The following is a 25,514-nucleotide window of genomic DNA, read 5'->3' as shown; positions in this document are numbered from 1 at the left end:
AGAGAAGTGTGACTGGCCCAAGGTCACCCAGCAGCTGCATGTGGAGGAGTGGAGAAGCGAACCTGGTTCACCAGATTACGAGTCTACCGCTCTTAACCACTACACCACACTGGCTCTAGTTATGCAACTTTCCAACGCTGGAAATCACTTCCCTTTTGGGTATAGGTGGTCCCATTTTGTTTATGTAAAGACCCACACGCAGGCCCTCCAAGTGTCCCTGTTTTCCATGGACAGTCCTGGATTTGCAGAAGCCGTCCCGGTTTCTGATTTGATCCCAGAATGTCCCGCTTTTCCTTAGGATGTCTCTATTTTCAATGGAGAAATGTTGGCGGGTGTGTGATCCCTGAGCCAAGGAGATAAGATACAACCTTTAGAAGACATCCGAAGACTGCCCTCTATAGGGAAGTTTTTAAATGTTTAATGTTTTATTATGTTTTAATATACAGTCATACCTCGTGTTGCATTAGGTTCATGTTGTGTCTTTTCGGCTTGCGAACGCAGCAAACCCAGAAGTGTATACTTCCAGGTTTTGACATGCATGACTGCGCAGAAGCGTTTTGTGTGCTTCGCGCATGCACAGAAGCATTTATGTGCACTTCGCACATGTGCAGAAGTGCTCTATTGTGCCGCTTGTGTGCGCAGAAGAGGCACTTTAGTTACGGACTTTTAGGGTGTGAGCAGCACCCCGGAATGGATCGAGTCCATAACTAGAGGTACCACTGTATGTTGGAAGCCACCCAGAGTGCCTGGGGCAACCCAGTCAGATGGGTGGGGTATAAATAATAGAACTATTGTTATTACTGTTATGGAATAGGATATCCCCATTTTCATTTTCTCTCCCCATTGAGAGCCAGTGTGGTGTAGTGGTTAAGAGTGGTAGTCTCGTAATCTGGGGATCCAGGTTCACGTCTCCGCTCCTCCACATGCAGCTGCTGGGTGACCTTGGGCTAGTCATAGTCACACTTCTTTGAAGTCTCTCAGCCCCACTCACCTCACAGAGTGTTTGTTGTGGGGGAGGAAGGAAAGGAGAATGTCAGCCACTTTGAGACTCCTTAAAGGGAGTGAAAGGCGGGATATCAAATCCAAACTCCTCCTCTTCTTCTTCTTCTTCTTCTTCTTCATCATCATCATCATCATAAAAAAAAAAAAAATGTTGGGGGTTATGTGTGACTTTGCTATTGCATACCAGAGAAATTGTTCAGTGGGTATCCAAGCAAGTAAAGAAGCAGATAGCAAGAGGCAAGGATGGTCCAGAAATCCTCCTTACCTGAATCTGGAGTTCTGAAAAGTGATGGACAGGTTAGCCTATTTACAATCCGCATCAGTTTCACACGCACTCAAGCACAGGTTCACCCCCATCCTGTTAGGTTAGTTTAGGTCGTTTGCCAAATGCGACATGCCGTCGTCTGACATGCTTTAATGTCTCATTTCCTCCTGTAGTCTCAGGTTCATCAAAAAGAGCAGTATCAAAGATTCCGCAACCGAGTTGAAAAGTCCCCAGGTGGTTTCCTGTCTGCCTTAGTGTTCCTGCCAGCTGCTGGGATGCATTATAGCCTTTCCCTTCTACTTATGCCACCTGCCATCATTATGCCAACCAGGTGTCTGAAACCTTCCAGCTTTCCCCCCTGTAAACATGATCTGTCTTCTTCCGTCACTTGGCCAAGCTTTAGTTATACAGAGTCTGGTGTATTCAGCAAACTCTTCTCAAAGCATCTGCTCCTTCTTACATTTCTACCGGTCTCTGGAATGAAGAAATGCGATAGAAACTGGGTGTTGGCATAAGAAATCTCCTTGCACAGACAGTACTATTTTAATAGTCCACTCACAGTGGTCTTTTTTCCATGCAGTTTTGTAGGTGCTTTGCAGAGGCAAGCGTACAGAGGTAATCATGGTGAACGTTGGAGAGTGTGTCCAGCTTACATAGGTTTGTCCTCACTTACCCAAGGCTCATATGTATTGATTTCTGCCTACACTCAGTCCTTTGGCTAATCTGACAGAGCTTTAATTTGTTAAATTTTAATAGATATAGGGACGCGGGTGGCGCTGTGGTCTAAATCACAGAGCCTAGGGCTTGCCGATCAGAAGGTCAGCGGTTCGAATCCACACGATGGAGTGAGCTCCCGTTGTTCGGTCCCAGCTCCTGCCAACCCAGCAGTTCGAAAACACATCAAAGTGCAAGTAGATAAATAGGTACCACTCTGGCAGGAAGGTGAATGGTGTTTCCGTGCACTGCTCTGGTTCGCCAGAAGTGGCTTAGTCATGCTGACCACATGACCCGGAAGCTGTACGCCGGCTCCCTCGGCCAATAAAGCAAGATGAGCGCTGCAACCCCAGATTCGGCCACGACTGGACCCAGCGGTCAGGGGTCCCTTTACCTTTAATAGATATAAGAAGAGAGCATCAATCCAGTTGAAGCTAAGGCAAGACTCCTGAAACCAAAAAATGGTCGTCCCCCTCAAACATTAGAGAGAGGACTCTAGACACCTTGTTAATTGGGTAGAAAGCTACAGTGGTACCTTGGGTTAAGAACTTAATTCGTTCTTAACCTGGAACTGTTCTTAACCTGAAGCACCACTTTAGCTAATGGGGCCTCCCGCTGCCGCCGCACGATTTCTGTTCTCATCCTGAAGCAAAGTTCTTAACCCAAGGTACTATTTCTGGGTTAGTGGAGTCTGTAACCTGAAGCGTCTGTAACCCGAGGTACCACTGTATATCTATTGAAATATAACAAATTAAGGACCTGTCAGATTAGCCAAAGGACGGAGTCTTGCCTCAGCTTCAACTGGATCGATGCTCTCTCTTTTTCATTTTATACCCTTCTGCCTTTAAGATAAGCAACAGGCGGAATAGGTAAGGCATTTGGAGGAAGCGAAGGAATTCAGGGAGCCTGTACCCTGACTGTAAGCGAACCAGCATAATGAACAAGAACAAGGAATGCAAAATCGCTTTATGACTCACCCTAATTATAACGAGAATTTGATAGATGCATACATAACTGGGGAGTGTAACTATCTGTTACAAATACAGCAGCTAATTACACATGGAAGTACACTGTATAATTAATGTTGCAGGTTTTGTGTGCAGTAACCTCTTTCTTTCCTACAGGGAGAAGGGGTTCCCCCTCCCGCTAGGATCTGCCTAATTTGCTATGAAGTTGCATGTCTATAGGGCAGCCATGCTTTACCAGCCCTACCCCTTCTGCCACCCAGGCAAAATGGGAAAGGTCATAAAGCTCACTGGCAGGGCATCTGCTGTGGAAGTTATGGGTTTGATCCCTGCTATCTCCAGCTAGGGCTAGGAGAGGCTCCCTGTCTCAAATTCCAGAGACCAGCTGCCGGTCAATGTTGACAATACTGGTTTTTGAGGACCACCTCTATTTCCTCTGGGGTGATTAGGACTGTCCATGAATTCTTGTTCCTTGGCAATGAAGGTTGAGCATGGTCAGTCCTGCTAGGAATTTTCTGATATCCTGTTTGGAATGTTGACAATACTGAGATAGATGGGTCAGTGGTTTGGCTCAGCATAAGGCACCTTCCTCTGTTCCCGCTGTGGTTCTCTGACCCACAAACACCAAAACGAAAAGCCAGGCAGCCTAATTTGCTGACGTGTTTGATGCCTCAGTTTGTTGGGGGGCTGGAGGGGGGGAGCAGTCTTGGGGCACTACCACACTGCCCTCTGGAACAGGGGCTGATCTGCAATTTCATCAAGTCACAGCAGAAACACCAAGGCAGCGTCTGGAGAGGCGTGTACAATGAAGAAGCCCACCCTCCAACCCTGCTCTGCCTAATTCCTTGCTTTCTCACCACTTTTGGCACACTATAATTTGAAATAATTACAAGCTTTTAGCTTTGTAGATACTCCCATTAGAACACATTCACATCTTACCCTTTTGTCTCCCCCCCCATCCCTCCTCCAGTCTTTTACTTTGCCATTTTTTAAATAAATAAAAAAGATAGGGAAATTTCAACAGGTACTTTTTATTATTATTTAAGGGAAGGAGAGAGCCGTGTACAACCTTGGCATATTAACCATGATGATGATGATTTCCCGGCATCTTGAGTTGAATGCGTTTTCGCTGGAAGTGGACTATTATTTACATTAAGGGGTATTATCCTTCAGTTATTGTGTAGAAACTGCTTTCGAGACAGGCAAAGAGTATTATTATTCGTGGCTGCGCGTGTCGCATAGCTGATCGCTTGTCCTCTAAGAAATTGAGTGAAAACTATCCAATTGTCTTCGGGTAGATTGCGGACTCCTACGCTCACTATGTTAACAATAATATTCTCTCACTGCTGCTGTTACCCAGCTCCAACTGGAGTGCAATTGCAGGATGAGCAATGTATTATCAAAGAGGTGCACATTGGCATTTCAGCTAAGGATAGAATAATAGACCCCTAGAATGGACAAGGGCCATAGCTCAGTGACAGAGTGTCCTGACTTGCATCCAGAAGGTCCCACATTCAACCCCCTGCATCTCTAGGTGGGTGTGGAAGAGAATCCTGTTTGAAGTTCTGGAGAGCCACCAGTGGTCAGTGTCAACAATACTGAACTAGATGAACCAGTGGCATGACATAACATAAGGCAGTTTGGTATGTTCCTAGAATCATAGAGTTGGAAGGAGCTTGTTGGCCATGTAGTCCACCACAATGCAGGAGATACAGAGCTAGAGCATCTTCAAGAGATGCCTGTCCAGTGCCCTCTTGAGGACCTCAGCCAAACACCTAGCTCCACTGTTGAAGTTCTTCTTGTACCATTAAGGAACTTCTCCCAATAGTCACTAGAGACTTCACTTGATGTGCAAATGACAGTTAAGAGAATAGATTTTTGTTGGGACCATGACAGCATCAGCAGGAGTTCAAGTTCCTACTGTCCCAAGATTGTTCAGGCTTCTAATCCAACCTGGGCCAACCCAGGGACCAGCTGCCCCACCCTGGATTTAGCACTAGATCAGTTTGGGGGCAGGGCTAATGTTTAGTTAGTGGAGGAGTTTTTTGGGAGAGTGATTCTAAGTGAATATTTGGTCAGGAGAAGAGCAGAGGAAGGAGGTGTTGAGTGCATGGAGTTGAATCCTGTGGACTGCTGCTTCACAAGCTGCTCCCACCCCGTGGAGAAACCGCTTGTGAAGGAACACCCTGCATGACACAGGACTGAATATCCTGTTGCATGGAATGTTTGACCCTGTGGTGTGCTGATTCATGAGGCAGGCAAGAAAGAGGACCAGGCATCATGCAGGAAGAAGAGGCCAGGTGAGGAGAAGGAGCAGCCAGCTGGGAAAGTCACTTAGAAAGGCAACTTCCACCTCTCACCTTCTCCCAGGAAGATGCAGCTGGTCAGGTAGGTCCCTCCTATTCTCCTAAGTGGACTTCTCACCCAGCAACATCTACCTCTCCACTGATTGATTGATTGATTGATTGATCGATCGATCGATCGATCGATTGCATTTACACCCCACCTTTTCTCCAAGCACCTCAAGGTGGTCTACGCGGTTTCCCCACTCTTCATTTGATCCCCACAACAACTCTGTGAGGTGGGTTAGGCTGCGAGGCAGTGACAGGCCCAAGGTCATGCAGTGGCTGCATGAGAATTCAAACCCTGCTCTCCCAGGTCCACACCTGACACTAAACTCTGGCTCTCTTGCCTGACTTTCCTGCCTTGGACAGCTGTGTCACCTGAGTTGACCAGTGGCAATCCAGGGCTCTCTCAGCAAGACCCAGGTGACACCCAGATCATACGTCACCCTGAATTGGCACACACACACACACATGCACATAGATTGCTTTCACACTGTTGATGTCAACAGTTTTGGCTCCAAGTGCATTGAGGATGGGGGCAGCATTAGCAGTCATCATCTGCTTCCTTCTGGGTGCATTCGCTGTACATTTGTTTGTATTATTATTATACTTCATAGTCACATTATACAAAAAAAAGAACCCCACCAATTATTGTTTCATGAGGGGTCAGCTACCAACATTTTGCCACCTGAGACAAGATGGTGCTTCCCCGCTACTTCCCACAGTTGACTCTTACCTCAATGCTCCTGTCAGTACCATGTCCCCTACCCCACCTAAAAGCAGCAGGTTAGCTTGGGGGCACCTAGAAGAGCCAGGTCTGTCCCCCAACCCCTTGCTGCTCCTCTGTTGCCTGAGGTAGTTGACTCACTCTACCTCAGGGAAAAAATCTGCCTCGTACTGGATTAGACCAGTTCAGTATTGCCTCCACAGTATCTTGTTCAGTATTGCCTCCACAGCCTCCCAAGAAGGAGTGATTTCCTGCCCCATCTGGAGATGTTGGGGCTCAAACCTGAGACCTTCTGTGTGCAAAGAAGCTGCTCTACTGCTGACCCATGGCCCTTCCCTATAGCTGTGGTAGCGCTGTACCATCTGAGAGCATATGCAGTTGAGAGCCAGACAAAACAAAACTCCCTCTATAGAACTCTCTCTCCAGAGAAACCCTCCAGGGTAACTCTCTTTCAACATTTTTAAAGCAGTATTATAAAAAAACCCTCTAGAGGCCTTTTCAGCTTGTTTCTCTTTTCGAGTTTTATCTCTCTTCTGCATGCTAATGCTTTTTATTTAAATGTCAGCTTTGTTTTATAATTCGATTTTAATGTTTCCCTATTGCAATTTTGCAAGTCAGCTTGAGGGCCCAGCTTGGCTTGAAAGGTGGGAGTGTGAAGAAGAGGAAAATAAAAATGATAGAATGATACCTTGGGTAGCGCGCACACACACACACACACACACACATTTTCCGTCTCATCTCTTCCATCCTGAATGCTTTCTCCACTTGCACTATGTCACAATACCTTCCTTCTCTTTATTTCAGCCCTCTGTAGTTGCTGAAAGCGCTGGACTACCAGCAGGGCACCTGCCATCTCTTTTCAACCTTAGAAGCAGGTACACTGTGGATTCGCAGCCGTGCCAGCTTCCCAACACATTCATACTAGTCCGCCCACGCAATATTGTGCCTGACATCTGCCACCACTGATGCTCTGGTGCCAGCAGACTGCTCAGTTCTGCGTGTTTGGCCATCAGGAACCAGACGGGACCCAACCCATTCTTTTCCAAGGGTCACAATGAACATCAAAGACAGAAGCTGTGCAAGGAGTGGAGAGGGGAGGGAGGAAGAGAGAGAGAGACCTGTTTGTGTTCCTGCTAGTGTCCTGAGCTAGAGGTGAAACTGCATGCCAAAAAAAACCAAAGGTCCGTGCCAAAACAAAACAAAAAGGTTTACATTGCTTTTCTTCCAAGCATGAACTTGATCATCGTTCCTTCTAGGCCCAATGTACAGGAGTGAGTGCATGCAAAGCAGGTTCTCTGCCACCTTCCCCTGTATAAAGGTAAAGGTAAAGGGACCCCTGACCATTAGGTCCAGCTGTGATTGACTCTGGGGTTGCATCGCTCATCTTGCTTTATTGGCCGAAGGAGCCGGCGTACAGCTTCCGGGTCATGTGGCCAGCATGACTAAGCTGCTTCTGGAGAACCAGAGCAGCACACGGAAATGGTGTTTACCTTCCCGCCGGAGTGGTACCTATTTATTTACTTGCACTTCATGCTTTCGAACTGCTAGGTTGGCAGGAGCAGGGACCGAGCAACGGGAGCTCACCCCGCCACGGGGATGCGAACCACCGACCTTCTAGTCGGCAAGTCCTAGGCTCTGTGGTTTAACACACAGCGCCACCCATGTCCCCTGTATGCAAGGTCCTAAATTGCATGCAGAAGGTCCCACGTTCAATCCTGAACATTTCCAGGTAGGACTGGGAGAGGCACCTGACTGAAACCCAGGGGAGGCACATACTTTCTATGTTCCAGTAACATCTAAGGCAGGGATGGGGAACTTCTGGTCTTCCAGATGTTGTACTAGAACTCCCATTCTCCCTGATCACCGGATATGCTGGCTGTGTCCCTCCAGCCCATTGACATCTGGAGAGCCACAGGTTCCCCATCTCTGATCTAAGGGCTGATAAGAGATCATCACCACCACCCCCAGTTCCTTCATTGATTGCCTCTGGTTTGTTGGCTCCCCTCTCCCCAAACCTTGAAACATGACACATGGAGATGTGTGAGTGTATGGCCCTTGTGGACAAGCTGTAACTTAGTGGCAGAGTACAGATTTTGCATGGAAAACATCTCCTGGTCTTGCCTTGGCATTTCTAGTTTTAAAAATCCAGGTAGCAGAGGTGTGGGAGACCTTTGGTGCTCTGGATTTTGCTGCACTGCAGCTCCCATCATCCTTGACCATTGCCTATGCTTGCTGGAGCTGATGGGAGTTAAGCTACATCTGGAGGTCCAACGGTTCCCCATACCTGATATGGCAGGAAAGACTCTTCTGGCCTGAGACCCTGGAGATCTGCTGGAACTCAGAGCAGATAATAGAGTTGGATGGACCAATGATCTGAATCTCAGTAGGACACCTTCATCTGTTTATGTTAATATTTTAAATAAATAAAATGTAGACAGAAAGACCATTTCAGCCATATGATGCCACAACTGTAAAGGTAACGGGACCCCTGACCATTAGGTCCAGTCGCGGACGACTCTGGGGATGCAGCGCTCATCTTGCTTTATTGGCCAAGGGAGCCGACGTACAGCTTCCAGGTCATGTGGCCAGCATGACTAAGCTGCTTCTGGCGAACCAGAGTAGCGCACAGAAACACTGTTTACCTTCCCGCCGGAGCGGTACCTATATACCTACTTGCACTTTGACGTGCTTTTGAACTGCTGGGTTGGCAGGAGCAGGGACTGAGCAATGGGAGCTCACCCCGTTGTGGGGATTCGAACCTCTGACCTTCTGATCGCCAAGCCCTAGGCTCTGTGGTTTAACCCACAGCGCCACCTGCGTCCCTTGCCACAACTGTAGAACAGAGTTATCTCAACATTATTTCCCAACTTTGACAGATGCTGTTCAACCAGTGCAGTCTAATCACAAGAACATAGGAAGCTGTCTTATACTGAGGTCAAACCATTGGTTCATCTAGTCTTTCCTTATCTACTCTGACTGGCAGAAGCTCTCCATAATTTCAGAATGATGATATTTCTTGCTGGAAGATACTTAGGATTGAACCTGTAACCTTCTACATGAAAGGCAGATGTTACCACTGAGCTACAAAGTGGTACTGTGCACACTCTGATGTACCACCTCTGTGGCAAGTAGGCTTATGTCAGAGGGTGTCTGAACATTGCTGGCTCATTCTGCAGTTTTAAAATGGCTGCTAACCAGGAAGTTCAAATCATGCTATTGTCCTAGGCTTGATGACATTAATTAAGAGCACCTCTCTTCCTTAATTTCACATTCTGCAAGGACTGGGAGAGTTTCTGATCCTGAGGGTGGTAATAGTACCAATGGACGAGCAACAACATGCTGCAGTCTGAGGTGCTCGTGTTCAGGGTTCCAACAAGTCAACCATGCCTGCTTCCAGAATGTTCCATTTCTTCTGCAACACATAAACACACAGTTTTCCCCTTTTCCTCAAGCAGCCAGTCAGCATTCCGTGCCCACTGAGCATGCTAACATCCTTCTTTAGCTACAAATAGATTTGGTACCTAGATAATTTAGTCTGCTATTAAAATGTAAGATGATGAGTGCTGGTGTGGCTACATCCCTTGCCAGGGAAAAGAAGGTTAGAGGCTGGTTGATGATCTGTTGTTGTTGTTGTTGTTGTTGTTGTTGTTGTTGTTGTTGTTACCCCACCCATCTGGCTGGGTTTCCCTAGCCAGTCTGGACAGCTTTCAGCACATAAAAACACAATAAAATGTCAAACATTAAAAACTTCCCAATTCAGAGCTGCCTTCAGATGCCTTCAGTTGTGTAGTTCATTATGTCCTTGACATCTGATGAGAAGGCCCTCTGCTTGGTTCCCTGTAACTTCACTTCTCACAGTGAGGGAACTGCCAGAAGACCCTCAGAGGAGGGCCTCAGTGTCCTTAATGGTCTATGAATCTCCCTTTATGGGGGCTGATTCTTAAAAGATGGTTTCAAGAGCTTCTCCAGAATATTCCAAAAAGGGAAGTGGGGAGAACCATCAGAAGTTTGAGGAAGTACACACACCTTTCCCAAGTCTGCCAGACTGAAAGGAGGGGCTGATGATTTCTGGGAAGAGGAACAAAAGGAGAAGCTTCTGCCTGAGATAGCAGGGCACAGGATGAGGCAGACATAGAGCAAAGCAGAGGGGAAGAGAGTGATGAGCTGACAGCTGGAAGGCATCTCAGGGGGTTGGTTTGGAGCAGCTCCCTGGGAGGCTGATGTGAGGCAGTGGATTTGGGGCTTGCAGGAGGACTTAAGCTGCTTGGTCCCACCTGGGCTCTGCTTGTCTCTTTGTAAATAAATTACAAAACACCATGATCTCCTCCCCAGTGATCTCTCCTCCAAAGGAAAACAACATTCTGGGGAACTCTGCACAGTTCAGGAATTTGGGGCGGATGAACCTGTCAATTTCTTCTTTCCGTTTCTCATTCTTCCAGGCTTAAATTCAGATATCCACATTTCTCTAGCAATTTGTGATGTCTTTTTAAAAAATGTCCTCTTGATTATCTGTCAGAATTTTAATACTGTACACATTTCTCATAATACGTACGTTCACCAAATATGCACATGTATCGTAATATGCACATACGCATTTTGCTAGCAATTCCCCCAAATACAGTGTATTTGATACATTATTTTTACTTGCATGTGTATTTTTATGCTTATCCCCCCCCCCCAATATATGCATCACTGCGCACATTATTTTGTTGTTGCAGCATTATTCGGAGAAGTACAGATTTCAATGGGAAAGTGCACATTGCTTCGAGAAGTGTGACTCAGTTCGTTTCTCCATAAAACGCAAACGAAACGGAATTTCCCCTCCATCCCTACTTAACAATACACAGTCAGGTTGTTTGGGGATGATCCCTTGTCTGGTTTGCCCTGTATAGCTCCCCGTTTTCCCCTTGGAAAGAATTCCGTTTTGCTTGCTTTAAAGTTTTCCCAAATACCTGTCAGGCAGAGAAAATAAGCCTGCCTCATGTTAGCACCAGAATCGTGGGAGAAAGGAGCGCAAGCTTCAGGAGGGGGCTGTTAGAATTATCTTTGAATTTTTATGCAAGGACCCTGTTATAGCGCCGAACAGAAATTGCATGCCTATCCCAAGTCAAAAGAAATCTTACCTCGGGCAGACTGCTTTTGTTTTTAATTTCCTTGGCGTGTTAGGTTTGGTCCTTTGGAAGGGAGGGGAACCCCGCAACACAAAGCAAGCTCGCGCCACGAAATTCCCCAGCCCAAGCGTCTGGCGTGTGTGTGCCTGTCAAACCCCCGTTGCCCTTCCAAACTATTTCAGACATTTTGAGCAAGGGAGTATTCAGGGAGCGTGAGTTAGCAAGGGGGGGTTGTGACATTAATGGTCCGAAAAGGCTTTAAACGTCAGGAGGTAAGGATGACGGCGCTCGACAACTGGTGGCAGGTCAGAGGATTCCTCCAGATTCTGCTTTATTAACAATTAGGGTGGTGGTCCTCCGCCTCCTCTCCCCCCACCCTTCCCTCACCCCCTCACCCCCCCAAAAAAACCAACAACAACAATAACAACTCCGGTGCGTTTGGGCTTTTCCGAGGAAGAGAAGATGTGACAAGTCTGAAAGGTAGGATTTCCGCTTGGGAAACAAAGGCGTCTCTGGCTGCTCCCGAGAGCTGTATTGTTTCATTTCGGCTGCTTCTGGGAAGAGGGGGGGGGGGTTCTAAGTGGATTGGGCATGCTGGATGCGGAGTCGGGAGAAAAGAAGGTTTGGGGTGCAGAAGGGGTGTGGAGGGTTCGCTTCTCTTCACGGGAATGGAGGAGGATGGGGGGAACCTGCCGGTATTATGAACTGAGTGTGTTTTGGTGAATGGCAGCTGTATTGTCTCGAGAGCGCAACGCTGGTCGTGGAAGTGATGAGAGCATCCTTGTTTTGCTTCCCAAGTTGTACATTCCACACTGTATTTCCCGAAGAGTTTTTTTTCTTTTTTCTATCTCCCCCTTTTCAATAGAAAGGAATGCACCGAGGTCACAAAGGCAGCACGCCGGTCTCTTCTCGGTCATTCCGGCTGGGTTGGGACAGGAGTTGAGGACGAAGGGAGCAGGCAGAGGCTATGGGAGGAGAAGGTGGGGCAGGAAATGAGTGGAGGGGGGCGAGAGCCTTGAAAGCGGAGGGGGCGAGGGCTCTGTGCTCTTAGCATGCACACCGAGTCCTCCCATCGCCACCACTGTGCCGAGAGAGAGAGAGATAGGGTGAGGGAGAGAGAGATGGAGAGTCTGTTTCTTTGAGTCAAGAGCCATCGAGCATAAACCCCGTTGGAAAGAAGAAGGAACCGGGCAGTTCATCATTTTGTATAATGGCAGGCAGGTTTGGCACAAGTCTGTGGTTAGTGTTCCGGCTGGGCAAGAATATTGTGTTCATGCTGAAAGGGGGCCACCTATATTTCACTCGCTCACTCTCAGGGTTCTTTAGAGACAGGGTCAAACAGGGTTTAGCCACAGATCCTGCTTTCAATGACAGTGTTCTGCCACGCAGTCTTTCAAAACACTAAGACCGCCTCTGACCATCCACTTTCCTTCCACTAAAAGAAGAAGAAGGGAGTGGCCACCAATGGCTCTTAATACCCAGTGCCAATCCCGAGGGATGTGATCACTCCTAATAGGTCTGGAAAAGAGGAGTGCTTCCTACTATATTTTAATGAAGACTTCATCCAATCATGCTGAAATTACTTTTTGTCTTGGTGATCATGGGCCAGAGTGTCACTGAAGGAACATAGAATTGTTGGATCATCTAGTCCAACTCCCTACAATGCATGAATCTCAACTAGATCATACATGACAGATGCTCATTCAACCACCACATAAAAACCTCCAAGGAAGGAGAGTTCACCACCTTCCAAAGGAGACGGTTCCACTGTTGAACAGCTCTTACTGTCAGAAAGTTCTTCCTGAAGTTTAGTCAGAATCTCATTTCTCGTAACTTGAAGCCATTGCTTCAAGTCCTACTCTCCAGAGCAAGAGAAACCAAGCTTGCTCCATCTTCCATGTGACAGCCCTTTAGATAGTCTTCTTATTCTCCTCTTTTCCAGGGTAAGCTTACCCAGCTTCCTCAACCATTCCTCATAAGGCTTGGTTTCCAGACCCTTGGTCATCTTGGACGCCCTCCTTTGCACATGTTCCAGCTTGTCAATATCCTTCGTAAAATGTGGCACCCAGAACTGGTCACAGTACTCTAGGTCTGGTCTGACCAATGCAGAATAGAGTGGTACTATTACTACCCTTGATCCAAGCACTATACTTCTGTCGATGCAGCCTAGAATAGCATTAGCTTTGTTTTTACTGCTGCATCACACTGTTGACTCATGTTACGCTTATTGTCTACTAAGACTGCTAGATCCTTTTCACATGCACCCCATCTTATATTTGCAGCTGGTTCTTCCTATCTAAGTGTAGAACCTTACATTTGCCCCCATTGAGATTCATTTTGTTAGTTTGAGCCCAGTTCTCCAAACTATTAAAATCATTTTGAATCCTGATTCTGTCTTCTGTGGCATTAGCTTGGAGTCATCTGTGAATCTGATGAGCAACTCCTCAATTCCTTCATCCAAGTCATTCATAAAGATGTCGAACAACAGTGGACCCCCAGACAGTCCCCACTTCACTTTTTTTCTAGGATGATGATGAATGGTTGGTGAGCCCTCTTGAGTTTGGTCAGTCAACAAGCTACAAATCCACCTTAAAGTTACCTTGTCCAGCCCACAGTTTACCAGTTTCTCTGCAAGAATATGGTGGTGGACCTGGCAAAAACCTTCACTGAAATCACTATGTCCACAGCATTTCCCTGTTCCACCAAGCTTGTAGCTCTACCAAAAAAGGAAGGAGATTCCACTGGCATTACTAGTTTTAGAGAAACCCATGCTGGGTCTTAGTAATCACAGACCGATCATTTAATGAGCTCCCCCTCTTCATCCCTGTTGCAGAGAATGAACCACACATTTTAGTAAGATAGATGGGAAAGTGTTTCCTTACATTTCAATGCAGACAGCAGATACATTAAAGTAGTGTGCATAAAAATACTTCTAAGTTACAGCAAAGTAAAAGTTGGTAGTCATGGCTAACATGGCTGAAAGCAAGGGCTTTAGCCATGCATATTTGGTCAGCTTGCAGGCATGGTGGGAAGGGAGAATCTCCTCACAGGCAAAAGGAAGTATAAAGGATTTTCTCCTTTGTGACAGAGTTCCCACCCAAAGCAAGTGACCACACACAGAGTACTCTCTAAGAAGTTCAAGAAGTAGCCCTGTGCTTGTCTAGCAAAACATGCACTTGTGATTTAGGCTGCAAACCCCACAAAGGTTAGGATCAGACTTTTAGGGGAGGCAAGGCATATGCCTTTACTGTCTATAGACAGGTGAGATTTGGCAAATCAAAAAAGGAAAGAAAAATAACCAAGTAGAGCAGCAGAAGTTTAAATTCTGTGTGTTTTATTCTTTATTCTTCCCACCATTGCAAGCTGGGCTGTGTAATGATGATGATGATAATTTAAAACTAGTGATTTTTAAAAATAAAATAACAAAAATGAGTCAATTATTCTATGGGAGTTGATGCAGCAGGTTTGGATCTTTGTCATTTTCCATTTACCCATAGTGAGGAAGGAAATGGGAGTATAATGAGCAAATAAATACATAGTACCCATGAATACACATCACTGAGCTATTCGGAATCTCAACCTGGACTGGTGGCTTCCTGTTTGAAACCATCTGAGTCTGCTAAATGTCTCAAATGTTTTGTTGCCAAACAATGAGGTCAAGAGCCTAATGAATAGGATGTATTTGGGTATGATAAAATAGTCTGCTGCTGGAAATAAGTATTGGAAAAATATGTGGAAAACTTAAAGTGTACACACAAAAAATGTTGCTTTGCTGGGTGGTAATATTATTGTTTTAAGGTTGCAGTCCTATACCCACTTATCTGTCTGGGAGTAAGGCTCATTGAACTTAATGGGTCTTACTTTGGAGTCCCATATAAAATATAGAATTGCCCTGTAAATCTGCTTTTAAGAACACTATTCTGAAACAGGTTGTGTGGTGGCAAGAAGTTCCCATCTCTGTGAAGCCCGGTAGAATGATTGTTTTCATTAAATCTTCATTAGGAGAAGAATTGCTATACCAGGGACAAACCACAGTAATTTGATTTCACTCATCATATCAAATGTTTCCTTTAAGGAGAATTTTATTACATTAGAGGACGCTCTAAGTGGGTCGCGGTGTAATTCATTTGGTAACGATGTGTGGGTGACACTTTTATGACAAAAGTGCAAAATTCATTGGGTGAATTAGTGTCAGAATGACACTGGCAACATTAGGCCCAGAATATTAAAAATTGCTTTTCCTAAGGACCATAATTTTTAATGTGGCCTAAATGACACACACACACACACACACACACATATATATATATATATATATATATATATATATATATATACTATATAGCTAGTAGAAGATTTTCCAGTAAGTGTCCCCCTGTAAGTTGGGTTTAGGGAGTCTCTTCTCCTTTGCATCTAAAACAAGTGAACAAGTGAAAGCAGTCCTTTTAAGAAATATTATGTTGCTTTGGGGTTTTAAAGCTTCCCACCTGTTGCATGCAAATTCCCTGTTTTCACTTGTGAGCTGAGCTGACATGATGACACAGAATGTTCATAAACAGTTCAGCTTCCGAAGGAGAAGAGGTCAGTCATTGAATTTCAACTGTCAACGCAGCTGCTGCCAGGGAATCGGAATGTTTATTGAAGTTGGGAAAACCTAACACCTTACTTAACCTTGTTTTCTGTAAGATTTTTTTATTTAATTTTGTACATTCCAGTGTTACTTACATGAATAAGTTGTTTGTGGTGAGATGAGGCTTTTGCTAGGAAGACAAAGAAGGGGGAGGGGTGCCGTAAATAAATTGTTTTGGCTGCCAGTGCCACACTGTCTAGTATTGAATAGCCTCAAATGTGTACTTTGCATTTATTCTCAGCAAAGTATATGTGAGCGATGGACACACACCGGAATGTAAATAACAAAAACATCTAGTCTGCCGGATCGATGATGTTTTTTCTGTGCCTGGTGCATATTGGAAAATTCAAAAATGTTTGCTTAGCTCTGGTTTAAGCAAACATCTCTGTATCTTTGGGATGTGAGGTCTAGATGAAAAAGGTTTATAAAATTTTAAACAGGGAGAGAACAGATAATGGGGGGGGGCGGGATTCTTCCTTTTTATAAAAAATAGTACTATTACCCTGCTTGAAAGTTCTTCTGTCTTGTCCAGCTGCCACTGCGAACTAATCTGATTCTGCAGGGGGAGTTTGCATGTTCATATTGACTTGGTTAATACAGTTCTTGAAGAAATGTAATGTTTTGCATGCAGAAGGTCTTGAGATGCCAGGGATGGAACCTGGGACCTTCTACATGTTTTGTTTTGTTTTTTTAGTTTTATTTATTTATTAACGTTCTTATGTTACATCGGTAAACATTATCACAAGGCTTATTATAGTATAATTTTCAGCATTTATACAAAGTTTATATACAAGGTTTGTATACCTAAAGAAAAGAAACAAGGACAAAAAACTATTCCAAAATCATATATGTACCAACACTTTGGACTTCCTGTCTATCCCATTGTATATTCCTTTTTTTACAAATGAATGTACTCTTATTATTGTATATTTCTTTACATTTTATCTAATACATTCCTATATCAATATGTACCCTTGGTCTTATTTCTCAACTCAGTCTCTCTCCAACGTCAAGCGAATGCTAACATAGATAGCGGAGCTTTACTATATTTTTGAACAGATATCTTATATCTATCCCACTTTTCCATAAATTTTTGTTTTGAATTGCCTCTCAGGCTATTTGTCAACTGCGCCGTTTCAGCAAATTCTTGTAGCTTGTTATGCCAATCCGTTATTGTCGGGTCTTCTTCCTTCCACCCCTTTGCCACCAAAGTCCGAGCTGCAGCCATTGCATATAAAAATACCTCCCTAAAGGCATTCGGGATGTCCCTGCCAACAATACTTAACAGAAACCTGGGACCTTCTGCATGCAGCCCTTGCCATCTTGTGTTATGCCATGTGATTCATTTATATCTTCAGAAGTTTATTGGTACCATCTTCAAGCCCCCTGTTTCTTTAACCTGCATACAGATAGGTCTGTTGCTTCTTATCTGTTTTGGGAATTCTTTGAGAAATTGTTCTGGATATACTCATCCGGATTATAGGCCACTCATGACTTTCAAATAGCAATAAATTGTTGTTGCTTTGCTCCATTGCCCGTGTTCTTATTGCTGCAGATGAACAATTTTGTGTGCTAGTTGTAAGGCTAGTAAAAAGAGGGCTTCACCATTGATCTTATTATCTCATTGGGATTTAATGGCCAGGGAAGCATTTAGGTTTCAAAACAAAAAATAGACAACCTTCAGGGATGAACCGCCCTGATCATGCTTGTGTAAAGAAGATTGCATTTATTTTACAAACTGTTATGTTTCACCATTGCTTTGCCATTCATGTGTGTGGTCCTTTACATAACTTTGGTAGTTGGAGTCAGTCAGGGCCCCACTGATATTCCAGTATATACCAGAGTTCCAGTACTATCAGAGGAAGATTGAGGAGTTTCCCTCTCCATTTTCCTGCATGATTTTATACACCTCTATCCCGTCCCTCTAGGGACGCGGGTGGCGCTGTGGGTTAAAGCCTCAGCGCCTAGGGCTTGCCGATCGAAAGGTCGGCGGTTCGAATCCCCGCGGTGGGGTGCGCTCCCGTCGTTCGGTCCCAGCGCCTGCCAACCTAGCAGTTCGAAAGCACTCTCGGGTGCAAGTAGATAAATAGGGACCGCTTACTAGCGGGAAGGTAAACAGCGTTTCCGTGTGCGGCTCTGCCTCGCCAGAGCAGCGATGTCACACTGGCCACGTGACCCGGAAGTGTCTTCGGACAGCGCTGGCCCCCGGCCTCTTGAGTGAGATGGGCGCACAACCCTAGAGTCTGTCAAGACTGGCCCGTACGGGCAGGGGTACCTTTACCTTTACCTTATCCCGTCCCTCTTACTTGCAATTTTCCAAAACTTTTCTCTTTGTTTTTCTGTAACCTCTGTGCAAAGCATGGGAACTTGTTGTTAATTATGTGGCAATCAGCAACACAATATAATCCTTCATAGTCCACATATAATTCTTCATAGTCCACAGTGCTACTGTGAATTATTCTTGGAATAGCTCATGGAAGATAACTTTTTTTCGCAGGGAGGGGGAAACCCTGGCCTTTGAAGGACAGAGAAGAATGTGTCTGAAAAGGCAAGTGTCTTCTCCTATAGAGGGGGAGAAATCAGTTGTCAAAATGTCATGCTGTTTTGACTTTGTAACAAATGAGGAAGAAGTTTATAAAGTCCAAGGATGGGGATATGTTTAACTTTGATTTACATTTCCTCGTGATTTTCTGCACTGCAGCCATGGGGAAATATAAAATTAAATACCCCCAGCCCTTCTTCTTCAGTACAGCAGGTAAATTTAAGCTGCTTGTAAATCCTCTGAGAGCAGACTGCAGCAGTCTGCTGGGTGTATAAGGGATACAGCCGTTTCTCGGGTAACCTGGTCCTTAACTGTATAGTGACTTATATGTTAGTATCAACACCTTGAACTTCGCCCGGTAGCAGGTTGGCAGCCAGTGCGAATCTTTCAAGCCAGGTATTATTTGCTGGCAGTAGTTTGCCCCCACAAGCACTATTTAATACCTTGCACTTTCTGAACCAATACATGAAAGAGCCATCCTTCAAAATTTGAACTTCTCCAAATTTTGCAATGCAACTTTCCAAACAAGTACAGTGGTACCTCGGGTTAAGAACTTAATTCGTTCCAGAGGTCTGTTCTTAACCCGAAACTGTTCTTAACCTGAAGCACCACTTTAGCTAATGGGGCCTCCTGCTGCCGCCACACCACTGGAGCACGATTTCTGTTCTCATTCTGAAGCAAAGTTCTTAACCCGAGTTACTATTTCTGGGTTAGCAGAGTCTGTAACCTGAAGCGTCTGTAACCTGAAGCGTATGTAACCCGAGGTACCACTGTAATGTGTAGAAAAATGGTTTCTATAAAGGAAAATTGCTTTGCAATGTGGTGTATATTAGGCAAAATTGCCAAACAAAAATGTGTATATTTAGGAGAGATTTGCACAAAAATGAATGTGAAATTTCATGAGTTCTCTTTTTTTAAAAAATTGCAAACCAATGCAAAAATGTTGAGAACTGAACTTTAGGATTTGGAAAATGAGAAACAGGGAGAGAAAGCAAAATTGGCAGACTCACCCTTCTTTAGTGATCTTTAGTGACCCTTCATTGATCTTCTAAAAAGCCATGTTATGCTGAGACATGCCAGTGGTCCATCTAGTTCAGTACTGTTTATGCCTACACTAGGAGTAGTTCTCCATGATTTCAAAAAGGCATGTTTCCTAGCCCTACCTCCAGATGCTGGGGGTTGAACCTAGAACTTCCTACAGGCAAATCATGTGCTCTACCACTGATCTATGTGTTTCCCACAAAGGAAGGTCCCAAAGTGAAGCTCTGTAATGGTGGACAAGTATGTCTGAAATACAGTTTGCCCACTCAATATCGACTCTGCAATGTGCAACTGAAAAAGAGCCCAAGGTACATTCTAAAAGGCACACTTGGTTCACATGGAAGGATAACTGCAACTTTTGTCTTAACCCCTCAGTCGGATCCCTTAGCTGGTACTTCACCCTGGAAAAGGCCCAGCCATGTGATAACCTACATTCTTCTCCTCTGCCCTAAGAGCTTTCCAACAACTCACAAAGGAGCTCCAGTTCTGCATTGGAGCACACGGGATTTCCTTGAGATCCTCAAATGTAACTAAGTTTGATGAGCAGATTGCTCAGGCCCTAGTTCAGATTCTTTTTTCTCTTGTGCTGACAGTGGTTCTTCTTATTTCTTCCCCTTCCCCCAATCTCACTCCTTGCCTTTATAAAAATAGGGAGATTTTTCTCTTCCACTGCCTATAATTAAGGTTTCATTCATCCATTCCCATTTCCAATCCCAACGGAAATTATATATCACGAAAATTGGCATCTTAGAAGTAAAGCAAAAGGAGGGAAAAGACGATAGACGGGCATGCTTGAACTATCCAGCTGTTCTGCCAATCATCCCATGCAGTTAAACGACTCATTCTCCCTATGGAAAGTCTTCATATTTGTGTTAAAGGAAACAATAGATCATGCAGAAAAGAATCAAAGCCATCACATGCTGTCACCTTGAGAAATTCATCTTTTTCTTGCCATTAAAATGTGGCTCTTTTCTGTTTCAATTACTGTTTTGTTTTGTTTTGTTTGTAGGCAATGGTGCTTTTGACATCACAAGGAATCAAGGATGTTCCTGATATTACAAAGCGTGTTCTCCTTCATGGAGAGCACGTGTTGCGGTGGGGTCTGCTGAGCCACCCCTCTGTTACCAGGCAGGGTCTCTAAAGATGGCCTGGGGCAGTGATTGGTTCACTGGGTTGCTGGGGTAAAAGTTATGTTGCAATTTTGGTGGGAGGGGTAAAAGGTTTAAATACTCTGCACGCAGCCTTGTACTTTCTCTTTTGCTGCGTGCAACGGATCACCCGCCCACCCGCCCTAGAGTAAGGGGTTGTTGCGTTGACCTTGCTATGCCTGTCATGGGGTCGTCTGCCTTTGAGCAGGGGCCTGGTAGGAATTTTTCCACCTGGCAAATTGGCTGGGCCATTTGGTTTTTGCCTACTGCGTAGCAAATCGTCACAACTTGTAAGGTTGCGGTTAGGCATTGGTTATAAATTGGTGGAGGAGGGGTTAGGATAGGCTGTGCCTGCCCCTCCATGGTTGCTGCGGAAAGGGAATTCCGTTAAAGGATCCCTGGGGCTTGCCATCTTTTCGTCCAATCCCTAGAATGGGACTAGGGCCGGCAAGCCTTCGGGGAGCATGCGGATGAGAATTGAGGGTCTGTGACTCAGCTCCATTTCTCCCCGACTTGCTTTCCCCCGCACTGTCTTTCAGTGGTGCCCGGAAGTCAGTTCTGTCCCCAGGCGGGGGGACAGATAGTCTTAATCAGTGCCTAAACAACCACTCACGGTTTTGTATTTAAATAAAGTTGTGGCCAAAATTATGCCAAAAACCTTAAACAAAAATTAAGTGTGCATTGTGAGTTATTTGGGGGGTGGCTTGGGGACCTCGACACGCAAAACAGATCAAATGCTACTTACTATCATTGTGTCTGGATATCTGTATTCTCTGTTTTGCCTTTCTCCTTTGACCATTGCTCATTGTTATATTTGACCACCAGTGATTACCCGGGGGTGGGGGAAGAGAAACTACACCTATGGCTAGCTGAAACAACGGCTCATAATCAATGAATGCCAACTCTGATTCCAACTAAATATCAGGAATAACTTTCAGACAGCAAGATGTGTCCGATAGAGGAACGGTCTCCCTTGGGAGGTTGTGGACTCTCCTTCACTGGAGATTTTAAAGCAGAAGTTGGATGGTCATCTGTCATGGATGCTCTGGTGAGATTCCTGCCTTGCAGGGGGGCTAGACTTGATGATCCTCAAGGTCTCTTCCAACTCTACAATTCTATGATTCTATGACTAAGCTCAGAGATGATATGCTTCTGAATACCAGTTGCTGGGAATCACGAGTGAGCAGAGTGCTGTTGTGCTCTGCCTAATGGTAGATCCAGCCTCGTAAGTTTGTCGCAATCTCACCCTCAGGTTGGAAGAATGTGCATGCCCTTTCTCTTGCTGTATAGCAATTTGACTGGCAGAGAAGAAATCTGCACCTATGTACAGTGGTACCTCGGGTTACAGACGCTTCAGGTTACAGACGCATCAGGTTACAGACGCTTCAGGTTACAGGCTCCTCTAACCCAGAAATAGTACCTCGGGTTAAGAACTTTGCTTCAGGATGAGAACAGGGAGTCCCCATTAGCTAAAGTGGTACCTCAGATTAAGAACAGTTTCAGGTTAAGAACAGACCTCCAGAACGAATTAACTTCTTAAGCTGAGATACCACTGTATCCAGAAGCAAGTCCACTATCCCTGGCCTGTCTCTGACACACTGTGGGAAAAAGAAAACATGATCTAGGAGTAGAGGAGGTGTTGAATAACCAAAGGCAAAACACAATTCAAGCAATGCAACTCTAAATTGTAATAGAGGGAAGTGAGCGTACAGCATAGATACTCCCATAATCTACCTTAACATTTATTGCCCCTTGGAAGTGTGTGGGTGATTCCATTTGCTGCATAAATGGCTTCTGGATCTAAACTTAATAATGTCTTACTGCATTCTGTCCTATATATGAAATGCTGCATCAAATCTATTTTCTTTTTAAGTGTCTTAAATGACTGAGTCACTTGCATTTTCATGGAATTGTTTGCTTTTCTCATCTGTAACTGCAATGGTAGGCAAGTCAGAGTTTCTGCCCTATATTTGTTCATTCCCTGCCTCTTTATCTATCCTTCTATATCTTGATTCTAAAACTACATTGATATTTGTTGTCTCTTTGAGCTTGTGTGTGTTGGGAATTCCACTTAGGAATTCATATTGGCAATGACCATAATCCATAGGGACGTTCTCCTGAAAAAGATTTATTGAACTGCACGACTAAAGCAACTTGATGTTCTTGCAAAGCTCTGGTTCATTTCAATTGAGTCTGTGCAAGGGAACTTGCTGGTGGCTTTTGCCCAGTCCCTACACAGCTCCCTCTAAAAGCAAACCCAACTGCTGACTGCCAACAAGATTGTAATAATAATAATAATAATAATAATAATAATAATAATAATAATAAATAAATAATTCTATTATTTATACCTGGCCCATCAGGCTGGGTTGCCCCAGCCACTTTGGGCAGCTTCCAACACATATAGAAACATAATAAAACTTCAGACGTTAGAAACTTCCTGATACAAGGCTGCCTTCAGGTGTCTTCTAAAGGTTGTTTAGTTATTGCCTTGACATCTGATGGGGGACAGGGCATTCCATAGGGCAGGTGCCACTACCAAGAAGGCCCTCTGCCTGGCTCTCTGAAGCTTCACTTCTCACAATGAGGGAACCATCAGAAGGCCCTTGGAGCTGGGCCTCAGTGTCTGGGCTGAACAACAGGGATGGAAGTGCTCCTTCATGTATACAGGGTTGAGGCCGTTTAGGGCTTTAAGGTCAGCACCAACACTTTGAATTGTGCTCAGAAACATACAAGGAGCCAATGTAGGTCTTTTAGGACCAGTGTTATATAGTACTGGCGGTCACTCCCAGTCACCAGTCTAGTTGCCAAATTCTGGATTTGTGGTAGTTTCTGAGTCACCTTCAAGGTAGACCCATGTAGAGTACATTTCAGTAGTCTAAGCAGGAGATAACCAGGTCATGCACCACTCTGCTGAGACAGTCTTTGGGCAGGTAGGGTCTCAGCCAGCGTACCAGATGAAGCTGGTAGATTTTAGTGAAAATGGGGCCACTGAAAAACATAAGGGAGTTATCAGCATGCTCAGAGGAACTCAGAAATTTGCAGAAGTAAAATATGTTTAGGGGAAAGAGAAATTAAGTAGCACCCACCTCAAGAAATTACTATCCCAAAGTACTATATGATACTGACACTGTACATGAGAGGTTCCATTTAGCTGTCGTAGAAACATGGCCAATTAGACCGCTCTGCCAAGGCAGCATTTGCTCAACTCCATCCTAAACTCATAAATGAATATATCCAGAGAAATAAAAATGCTCTTCTGATATGTCTCCAAATAAGGGTGACTGAGTGAGTTACACTGTAGGACCTATACTCCTCTGGGGAGTGTGTGTGAATAGATACCACAGACACCTGTGATAGCATCAATTAACAGGCTTTGGATTACTTTGACTCCATTAAGTTCCAGCTGAGACACAATTAAAGCTAAGCTTGCCAAGAAGGTTCTTGGGCACTTGATACAATATGTTCAGGCAATAAATTTCACTGGCTTACGTTTTGGTCCTAAAAAATATACCTGCCTTCAATTCTTTCCCAAAGTGCTTATTTGGCCTGCTCTAAAATGATGGTAGACAGCATCTTAAAAAGCAGGGACATCACCTTGCCGACAAAGGTCCATATAGTTAAAGCTATGGTTTTCCCAGTAGTGATGTATGGAAGTGAGAGCTGGACCATAAAGAAGGCTGATCGCTGAAGAATGGATGCCTTTGAATTATGGTGCTGGAGGAGACTCTTGAGAGTCCCATGGACTGCAAGAAGATCAAACCTATCCATTCTGAAGGAAATCAGCCCTGAGTGCTCACTGGAAGGACCGATCCTGAAGCTGAGACTCCAATACTTTGGCCAGCTCATGAGAAGAGAAGACTCCCTGGAAAAGACCCTGATGTTGGGAAAGATTGAGGGTGCAAGGAGAAGGGAACAACAGAGGATGAGATGGTTGGACAGTGTTCTCGAAACTACTAACATGAGTCTGACCAAACTGCAGGAGGCAGTGGAAGACAGGAGTGCCTGGTGTGCTTTGGTCCATGGGGTCACGAAGAGTCGGACACGACTAAATGACTAAACAACAACAAAATGATGGTGACCTAATCAGATGTGTCCTTCAACTATTAACAAGCAAAAGCAACGAGGAGGTCTGAAGATTCTTAAAAGTCAGAGCCAAATTACTTCTCTTGGATGTAAGACGTCAGCCCATGATTCTCAAAAAGTGATCTTCAGCTTGAAGAGAGTGGAATCATTGGTGTTAAAAAGAAAAGGGGAAAATGTTGGGTGCCTTCAACAACTGAAATTCAGCCAGTGGAGGGGGTGCAATTGAGATACTCAGGTTTGATGTGATTACTTTTAATTAAAAAATAAAAAGCTTCTGGAGATGTGACAGGGATAATGCTTCCCTAAAACATGTTTGCACAATGTCCTACATGGAAAAATACATTGGCAAAAGTTAATAGAGACAATCAACAATAGTGTACAAGCAGAGGTGCTTTGGTGGGACCTATCTGCAATTGGCAGGACCTTCCTGGAAGGTAATGAGATGGTAGGGAGCGTGGTACATACCTGTTTTTTCCAAAACAAAAAACAAAAGCTGGTCCCTACTGACTCTACCTGTGTAGGTACCTAGCTCTTCTCATTGTACAGAGTCCCTGGCTCACAGTACGTTAACACTGGAGGCAGACTCACTTTCTTCTCTATGCCCTGGCTATCCCCCTGCAGGCGGCAGGAGGGATTTATGGGTTTTTATGCAGTAAGTTTTTTGGGGGAAGTGGGTGGCGCTGTGGGTTAAACCACAGAGCCTAGGACTTGCCGATCAGAAGGTCGGCGGTTCGAATCCCCGTGACGGGGGGAGCTCCCATTGCTCGGTCCCTGCTCCTGCCAACCTAGCAGTTCAAAAGCACAAAATGCAAATAAATAAATAGGTACCGCTCCAGCGGGAAGGGAAATGGTGTTTCCGTGTGCTGCTCTGGTTCGCCAGAAGCGGCTTAGTCCTGCTGGCCACATGACCTGGAAGATGTACGCCGGCTCCCTCGGCC

General features: G+C 44.9%; 1 protein-coding gene across 4 annotated transcripts in view; it reads left to right on the top strand.

Moving 5' to 3' along the window:
• KCNMB2 (potassium calcium-activated channel subfamily M regulatory beta subunit 2) overlaps positions 1-25,514 on the top strand; it is a 322,930-nt gene that overhangs the window by 89,513 nt on the left and 207,903 nt on the right. Inside the window, exon 1 of one of the 4 annotated variants that reach the window (XM_083442417.1) lies at positions 11,223-11,609. The exons of the other annotated variants lie outside the window; for them this stretch is intronic. The gene's annotated coding sequence lies outside the window, so the exon portion shown is untranslated. Of the gene's footprint in view, positions 1-11,222; positions 11,610-25,514 lie in introns of those variants that run through there. 4 annotated transcript variants of the gene reach the window in all.

Source organism: Podarcis tiliguerta (assembly GCF_965153285.1).
Source record: "Podarcis tiliguerta genome assembly, chromosome: 5".
In the NCBI taxonomy this organism is placed as follows: Eukaryota; Metazoa; Chordata; class Lepidosauria; order Squamata; family Lacertidae; genus Podarcis; species Podarcis tiliguerta.
This window is presented reverse-complemented; position numbering and strand designations above follow the sequence as displayed.